Raw genomic sequence first — 9,770 nt, 5'->3', positions numbered from 1 at the left:
GTTTTCGAAAAAATTGAGCTTGAGCGCTCAGATGAATTTCACTTTGTGAGAAAGGGGGAATTCACACCTCTTGAAACCTGTTGCGTTTAAATAGGAAATTACAGGAAATATCATAAAAAATATTGCTCTCATTAAAAAATTAAGGACCAAATAAAATATCAAAAATTAAAATTAAACTTAAATTTAAAAAAACAAAAACTGTATCTGTCTCAAACCACCACAACCCCCTTCTACACAGGAATAAGTGCAAATATGTACGTACTCCCGACGAAAGCATATTTGCATACCAGCTGTAAAGCTGTTCAATTGTTGGCTGTTATCGGCGGCAAGGATCGCATTTCGACTCGCTACCGGGAATGTCGGTAAAAAAATGGCGGGTAATTTTTCGTAAAACTGGAAATAGACAATAACAAGAAATCGGAAGTGGCGCGTTTGAGCTGCCACAGCAAAGGGCCGCCACACTCGCCTACGCAGAAATGTTTGCGCCATAAATACGTAAATAATCTAAAAACAGTGGCTAAAGCAAAAACAAATACACTGCTGTAGTCGGTTAGAAAAGGCAACATGTTAAGAATGTTGTTGCAAGTACGGCGCGTTGCATAGTCAATGGTGTTGTAATAAAATACGCCGGACATGCATGTTGAGCAAATTTATTGCGCAGCAAGTGAATAAGCGTCACTATCGTACGTCACTTCATACGTTCGTCAGCCGCGAGGCAATTTATAAGTTGATGGCGATTTATACTTTTTTCACTTTGCGGCAGGAGTGCTGTTCATTTACCTCACTCTGGAAGGGTAGTAGTTAGCCTACGTGCGTGCATGTTGCACTTTTTTGTGGCATTCAGCATTACTTCCGCTTGCAGCAGCGTATCGTCTATCGCCTCGTTGATCTATGCGAATTGTGCGCGTCAGCACTTTTTCCACGTTGAGGCGATGAGTTTGTTTGTTGTTTTTCTACTCTGCTCTGTGTTGTGCCACTCTTTTTTGTGAGTGTGGCTTGTAACGCTCTTGTTATTGTTGCTCAAGTTACTAAGTTTTAATCCCACAGGTCTGCTGCCATATATGTATTTATGTATGTATRTTTGAGGAAATATTGCTTGCGGCAAGTTATGCATATTAGAGAGTGTTAAGTAATGCTGAAGAGGTGTAAAGTCAAAACTTCGCCTTCGGTCTTTGGGAATTATGGGATTTTTCATGGAAAAAATTTAAAAGTTAGAAAGTGCTTACGAAAAAGTTTATAAATTTAATATTACATGTACATAGTTTTGATTCAGGTACTGCACTTTTCAAATCGAGGGATAATGGTAAAATAGTAACAGAAATTTTTCACAGTAACATAAGCTAGCAAACTATGTACCAATTATTTTTGTTTTATAAACAATTTACAGTTCATTTTAATAGCTAATCAATCTGTTAATTTAACATACTTTTAAAATTAGAGATTTTAAGAAAAAATTTAAAATTCTAGAAACTTAATCAGTGTTTTGGCAATACTTTATTCCGTTTCAGATTGTATGAACTCTTATAATGAATATAGCTAGTAGCTACCTTCTCTCCCTTTTGTATTACAATTTCAATATAAATACATTTTTTGGTTTTGTACCACGTTTATTGAAGGACACTTTTGGTGAGCGCATCACCTGGCGTCGTAGGCCTGTGACATGGCCGTGCGATTTAACGCTGTCGGATCTTTTGTGTTGTTATGTGTGAAGTTGCTTGCATACAAAAATAATCCTGAGACGATTGATGTGTTAGAGAAGAATATTGAGCACGTTATTGCTAAAATGCAACCCCGCTTTCGACTAAAAAATCGTTTTTAAGGCATAATGGCAAACCATTTTCTTTATTATAAGGGTGCTAAATAATAGTGACAAAGTGGCAAAATAGAAAAACGCGAGAAAATATTAGGCAGCTAATTGTGATTTGCGAAAAACTGTCATAAATACTACGAAAAATAGTCTTACTTAAATTACATGTAAAAATTACCAAATGTTTTACAATATTGACATGTTGCGAACTTTGCAATAAATGTCACAAGTTTCCGTAAAACTCTAAGTCATACTATTCAATAACATGCATTTGAAAAAAAAACACTGATTATATAGTAAAATAAGGCCGGTTAAAGGATCGTCTCCGTGCAACCGTCCGAAAGATCACTTAATTTCGCCAATTCCTGTCCGATTTTTTTTTATAAATAAATGCGTTTATGACGAATACTAAATGATTTTTTAATGTTTGTTTATTGGGTTTTATAATTGTTAAACAAATTGTTGAAATGACAGGAAAAAAAGGTCATGCACGATCACCACGATTGCTTTCGCATTCGATATTACACTTTGGAATGTTTTTGTTTATTTTTAATATTTGACAAAATGGCGGAGGTTTCAACAAAATTTATCGAATTTGGCCTTTTTTCGACAGTTTTTCGTAGAAAAAAATAGGAAGAGCAAATAGTAATGACTTTAAAAATGTTCTCTTCAAATTGGAACAATACATCTTCAAAACTCTTCCTTTGAAAGTGGAAACCGTTTTGAAAAACACTATTCCTAGAAAAAGCGTTTAAAGATTGGAGTCGCTATGTTCCCCAGAATATTTATTTTATTGTATACTATCCGATAATGCAACAATTCGACATTTTTACACGATCCCTTAAGCTGGTCTTTATTAGACGCAGTTGAATGTATATGTAGAAAATTGTAGATAAGTACAGAAGGTCATTAAAAACATAAACTAGCAAAACCGTACAGATTGCAATTTCATTAATTTACACAATTTTATTTAATTGAAGTTATTAAATTATAGTTACTTATTAAATTGCATTTTTTCTTCCAGATTTAGTAATAATGTAATTAGTATTTTTAAAACATGACTTTTTGTTAACTTTTTCATGATTTTGGAAAGAAAATATTAGAACCAAATCATTATCATCCACCCTCAGAGATCTGAAAATTTGAGGTAAACTCGCTGTATTTATTTATTGCTGTCTTAAATGGACATTCTTTTGATGAAAACCTAGCCTTATAATTTACCCACCTACATACTCTGAATAGTAAGGCCTTTTATACGCCTGCAATCTGTCTGTCATGACTGTCTGTCTTCTCTGTCCGTCCATCCGTGCAAGCTGTAACTTGAGCAAAAATTGAGATATCTTCATAAAACTTTGCGTGCTTCTTAGATAACTACGCACTATTAAACTGCAATTTGATCAGGGGATCGTAGTACCTTAAGGCAGTGAAAAAGTGGGCAACCCTCTCATAAGTTTAATGCACAAATCTCCTAAGCCACTAAACAACTAAGTTTGCTCAGCACAAATATTACAAGAACTCCTGCCGACAGTATTAAAATAATTTAAGTTGGATTATAACACCGCTCACCATGTAAAGGTACTGCTAAAAACTACAAAAAGTGATCAAATAAAAAGGTCAAAATTGTACAACGGGCATAGCATGGCTTAGGTGAAATGACATTTCAATAAAATTTGGTATGGTATTTCTCTGACATTTTTATGTCACAGTGTGAAAATGGGCGACAACGGATTACAGCCACGCTTACGTCCCATATAAGTCAATTCTATATTCCATTTGGAACTTTCAGTGTCCAGTATACAAATCAAGAAAATTTGACACGAATAGTGTATTTGAAGTGAGCCATCTTATGACAAAAATTGCGTAAATCGAGTAAAAAAGTATGTGGACCCAATGCTTATAGTTTTTACTAAAAATATCCTATAACCTATGTATCAAAAATGGGTTGAATCGGGTCAATACTTTTTTCAGTCCCCATCTACCTAATGTAAAGATATTATATGTCTTAATACAATTTAGAAGGCGTGGTTTTCTCATAACAGTGCATTTTAGAATGAATAATCTCGGGTGAAAACTCGCCCTTGACTATCTTTAACTAACAAACCTTATGTAAGGTACTTCCCGATCATTTATCTTCACAACTTGCAAGAGTATAAAATATTTGAACTTAGCCCGTTCGCTTAAATAATATTTTCTAGGTTGGCATTAGTGTCAACAACATCCGAGTTAAAGAGGGAAGCGAAACAGAAAAAGAAAGAGGCCGAAATGCGTGAGTAAGAAGAGCCTGACAAGCTGGCCGACAGGTGTAATGCTCGAAAATTCTTCGAAAAGATGAGGCGACTAGCAGAAGGTTTCAAGATCGGAGCATACTCTTGTAGAACCCAAGGAGGTGATCCTGTAACTGACGCCCAGAGGATACTAAAATTATGAAGGGATCCCTTTTCCAGCCTGCTGAATGGCAGTGAAATAATAATGCCAGGAGAAGGCGACCCCGATTCCCCATCGATGACGATGGAGCAGACGTTTCATTGCCCAACCCAAATTTTGAATAGCAATTACCCGTCTGAAGAACAACAAAGCGACGGGGCCGATGGATTGACGGCTGAGCTATTCAAACACGGCGACGAAGAACTGATAAGGGGCATGCATCAGCTTCTATGTAGAATATGGTCGGACGAAAGCATGCAAAACGATTGGAGCACAGTGTGCTCTGCTCAATCCACAAAAAGGGAGACCCCACAATCTGCGCCAACTACCGTAGGAAAAGCCTCCTCAACATCGCGTATAATTGATACCGAGCGTATTGTGTGAAAGATTAAAGCCCACCGCCAACAAACTGATTGGACCATATTAGTGTGGCTTTAGACCTGGAAAATCAACAACCGACCAAATATTCACCATGCGCCAAATCTTAAATAAGACCCATGAAAAGAGAATCGACATACCTCACCTTTTCGTCGATTTCAAAGCTGCTTTTGATAGCGAGGAAAGGAACTATCTTTATGCCGCGATGTCCGAATTTGGTATCCCCGCAAAATTAAAACGGCTGTGTAAACTGACGCTGAGCAATACCAAAAACTCCGTCAGAATCGGGAAGGACAGCTCGAAGAGGTCCGACACCAAATGATGTTTTAGACAAGGCGACTCCGCATCTAGCGACTTCTTCAATCTGCCGCTGGAGAAAATAAAACGAGCTGCAGAACTTAATCGCGCAGATACAATCTTCATAAAGAGTGTACAGCTGCTGGCGTACGCCGATGATATTGATATTATTGGCTTCAACTCAATCTCCAATTGACGCCACGTAGCGAAACGAAGAAACGACTGACGCGCTGTGGTTAACTCAGCTACGCTAGTAAAGAAGAAGTTTAGTCTACGCTTATTTATCTGACCTACATAAAGTGCATTTGACGATTTTTACGATGAGTGAAATTATTCAACAAAGAAGTTCCATTAAATTTTATGTTTGGAATCAAAAATCTGGTGCCGAAACGCGCAGAATGTTAAAATGGTCTTCGGTGATAATTATTTGAAGAGGGTCAAGAAGCCGTTGAAGACGAAACACGTCCAGAGCAGCCATCCAAATCCACTGATGATCAACACATCAATAAAGTAAAGGAATTAATTAGTGCTTGAGAATCGACGGTTAACAGTTAGAAATCATACCTCATACAAATAATTATATGTGCATAACTTTTTTTTTTTTTTTTGCATATATGAAAAATTATCCTGTTTCTGAAATCGAGCAATTCTTTGGAAATATGTTGTTGTTATGAATTGATCACAATTGTTGCTTTCTAGTCTCCTTCGTTGTACCGTTACTTCAAAATGTTCGCGAATTTTCGGTGTTACGTAGTAAATAATTATATGTGCACATTAGTGCGAAATGATCGTTTCTGCTGATAAGAAGAAGTTAAGCTGCAAAAATTAGTTTGAGATATTTATTGTAAGTATGTAATTGTCCAAAATAGAGCATTTAATTAAAATATTTTAATATTGGTTAGTTAAAATACCTCCTGGAACTAATTTAACAGACCATGAGCAAGGGGTCATAAAAGGTATGCATGATAGCGGTGCGAATATCAACGAAATCGCAAAAAAATTAAATCGGCACCGGAATTGCATATCTAGTTATTTAAAAAATCCAACTAAATATGGAACAATTCGATGGGCGGAAAACCAACATCGATCTGCGTTGCAAGCGGCAAATTCAACGACTTGCTGTGATTGATTTGATGAGTAGTGGACAAATTTAAGCTCATATGGGCCTCCAAATAACCAACCGTCGCATTGTGCAAATAATTCAAGAAAATCCTTTAGTGAAATATACCTCCATGGTGCCTAAACACAAGCTTTTGCAGCGACACATGAGGCTCGAATGGAGTTTGCAAATAAGTACCGTTTTTGATGCGAAGAATGGCATAACGTCATTTTTAGTGATGAAAAGAAGTTAAATTTAAATGGCCCTGATAGTTGCAAAAGATATTGGAGAGATATGCGCCAAGGTCGGAGATGCAGTTTTAAGCGAGGGTTTGGCGGTGGCAGTGTGATGGTATGGGCTGCGTTCTGCTATAGGGGCAAGTCATCTATGTGCTACATCTCTACAAGAATGAATGCTCAAATATATGTAGATCTCCTTGACAGTGAATTAATAGAGTTTGGTGGCAATTTGTATGGCGACGATTGGACTTTTCAATGCATCAATACACGCAGCTCAGGTCACCAAATCCTTCTTTACAGAGCAAAAAAATACCTGTATTGGACTGGCCCACCTTAAGTCCGGACTTAAATCCGATTGAGAACCTCTGGGGTATCCTCTCTGCCAGAGTGTTCAAGAACGGTARACAGTTTGACACAGCAAGAAACCTTAAAAAGGCAATAGACCAAGAATGGGCCAATATTGATCCAGCCCACCTTAAATTTTGGGTGGATTCCATGCCGTTCCGACTTAATTCAGTAACATTGAATAATGGTAACAATACTGAATATTAAAATCCTATATAAATAATAATTAATAATATTGAAAATTAGAAAAATCAAATATGCACATATAAATATTTAGTACGAAGACTATTTTTGATTTAAGTTCCTTATTACATATTATTGAAATTTGTGACAACTTTATGTTTCTATTTCGTAAACTTTATTTGCAAATAAAACTGCATACCCAAAATTTCGATATCAGCTTTTGTACTTTTTTAATCAATAAAAAACATGAACATTGTTGTTGATATGTTGGAATATCTGAAAATTCAACGAAAACTATTTTCAAAGATCATTTGCGCCTCAGAAAAGTGAAAGCCCGATGGGTTCCAAAGTCATTAAAATTTTTCGCAAAACAGCGTCGCATTAACGTCTGTGAAATAATTCTTTCCAACCACCAGGATGTCATGAAATGTTTATTAATGGCAATGAATTTTGGATCTATGCTTACTATCTGGAAACAAACCAATTATCGGCCGAATACGTGACAAAGATAAGCCGAACCCGAAAAAACGACGTCAAAGTAGGTCAAAAATCAAAGTTATGTTAACAGTTTTCTTCGATTATCGAGGTATGGTGTACTCCGAATTCGTTTCGACCGCCCGACCAGGTTTCTAACAAGCGCATCATTCTAATGGAATTTGAATATTTTTTCAAAATTTCAACATTTGTATAAGTGCGCCAATATATGGCATTCTCTTTGGAAACCTCACTCAACTTTCGCACTTCAATTTTCATTTGAATTTCTTTCTTAAATTCTACAGCCTCGAAACTAAACTGTCTCAACTGTCCATCTTCGTATCTACGTCAACAATTTGGAGCTGGCTGTCATTACAGCTTATGGAATTGAGAAAGTGATAGCGTAGATGACAGAGTCAAGTACAGAACTACATAAGCAAAGAGAAGAGATAAAGCAGAAGAGTCAAATCAAGTTATGCCGCTAACTTCCCTTGACTTGGCATACTTTCGCTGCTTGTAATTAACAGTTGTTTTTTACGGCTTGATGGCACTTTAATTACGCGTCGATTAAATGACACAGGACGATTAATTAAAAGCGTGATATGCGGCGGCACAAACACACACAAATACACAGCGCGACTGGAGGGCAGACGCTCGCTTTCTTCTAAGCGATTTTCGTAAGAATGCAAAGCGGAAAATATTTTTAAACGGCTCATTAAGCGGGAGAGAATAAAAAGAAGAGCCAGAAAGTGAAAAACTCGCGCGGAAATTAAAAGAAAAGAATTTTTCTATACCCATCTACGGTGTGTATGTTGTTGTTGTGGCGGGCTAGAGTTTGCATACTTCCATTGGAATTTCGGGTAGTAGATAAATTTCCGCTTAAGTACTCGTACTCTACTCCTCAATTCTTGTTGCCGTTGTTCCCTACTGCCTGCCATCAATAGTAGTGCTAATCCTTTCTTTGCATATTTGCCTGCTGCCTTGCCCCGCTTTAGTAATTCGCTTGTTGGTGCAGCTTCGCACTAATGAATCGTATAATTTCGCGTTATTAGAATTGACATGACATGCTGAAATTACTGCAATGACAGCTGAGTTAGCTGACGCTGTCGCAACTACTGACTTCTCTTACTTAACAAGCACAGCCGCACACACTATCAGCATCAACTATGTATGTATGCATGTCACAGGCTGCTCAACGCCTACAAGCACACTAAGCGCCGTTTAATTTGAGTTAAATGGGCGGTACTTTTGACACGTTTATTTGTTGTTGTGCTTTGCAGCGGTAGCAGTTGGCATGCTCCTTCGCTCTGCTTCAATCCACACCCATGCCACTTCTGATTTCTTACTTACTCAAGATAACAGCTGACATTTGCTTAACGCTAACAGCTCGTGGTTCTTTTTCAATTGCATCCCCAACCCTCCGTCAGCAGCATAATCCGCGCTGCCATTATCAAGCGTGTCTCTGCGCGTTGTCCTAGTCGTTGTCGTGGTTTTAATTACTTTGCTACTGATATTTAGCAATTTCCCCACCAACACAACTTCTGCGCCAACAACTCTAACAACTACAAGTGTTATTAAATATCTGCTACTAGTCGCATTTGAAGTGTGCGCGCGGGGCGTTGACTGCGCCAAGTAATTTAGCTGGCATTTAGCTCCGCTTCGCTCTACTTTGTTTATTTAAGCTTTTTTAATTAAATTCTATTTGGTGAGTTATGCTTTTGCCACTCGCACATTGATTGTCATCGCCGCTTAACTTAATCAAGTTGCAGCGAAACGATGTGGGAAGGCGTTAAAAGCTTGCTGTGGAAGTGTCTTTAGGTGTGTCGCAACATTTCCATCAAATTAATTACTATTCTTCGCTCGAAATTTAGCGCTTTTACATTGTATCAGTCAAGGCGGTTTTGGTTCAGAAAAAAATCGAGATTCATTTATAGAGGGATACATCTTTTGTATGAAAAATTATAAAAGTGGGCTTTACTTTAAGAACCTGTAAGATCACAGATCAATAATATATGTCTATCATCTGTCCTATCCCCCGCCTTATTGTATATACAGTTCTTTCGACAGTATTGTGTGAAAATTTTAAACTGATTGGACCTTATCAGTGTGGCTTTAGACCTGTAAAATGCATCATTGACCAGATTTTAACAGTACGTGAAATCCTTATTAACATCCGAAACAAAGAGATCGAGAATACAAAGCCGCTTCACACTGAAATATTTCTTCTTTATTCCTTCCTTATCAGCGTAGACGCCGCTTACGGTAATAGCCGCGTTTACCACAGCGCACCAGTTGTTCTTCCTTTTCGCTGTTTGGCGCCAATTGAAGATTCCACGTGTACCCAGGTCCTTCTCCACCTAGTCTTTCCAACGGAGTTGAGGTCCTCTGTTTATCCCGGCGAGTACTGGTTCTAATATTCTTAGAGAACGAAAGCAAGACAAAGTACTTGTAGGCTATACACAAAGATTTCTCGCATCTTGGGACCTAGGTCAGTGTTGGCCTAGATTCGAAAAAAGAACAAAGT

Source organism: Bactrocera latifrons, unplaced genomic scaffold, assembly GCF_001853355.1.
Source record: "Bactrocera latifrons isolate USDA-ARS-PBARC rearing strain unplaced genomic scaffold, ASM185335v1 scaffold_89, whole genome shotgun sequence".
NCBI classification, from domain to species: Eukaryota; Metazoa; Arthropoda; class Insecta; order Diptera; family Tephritidae; genus Bactrocera; species Bactrocera latifrons.
This window is presented reverse-complemented; position numbering follows the sequence as displayed.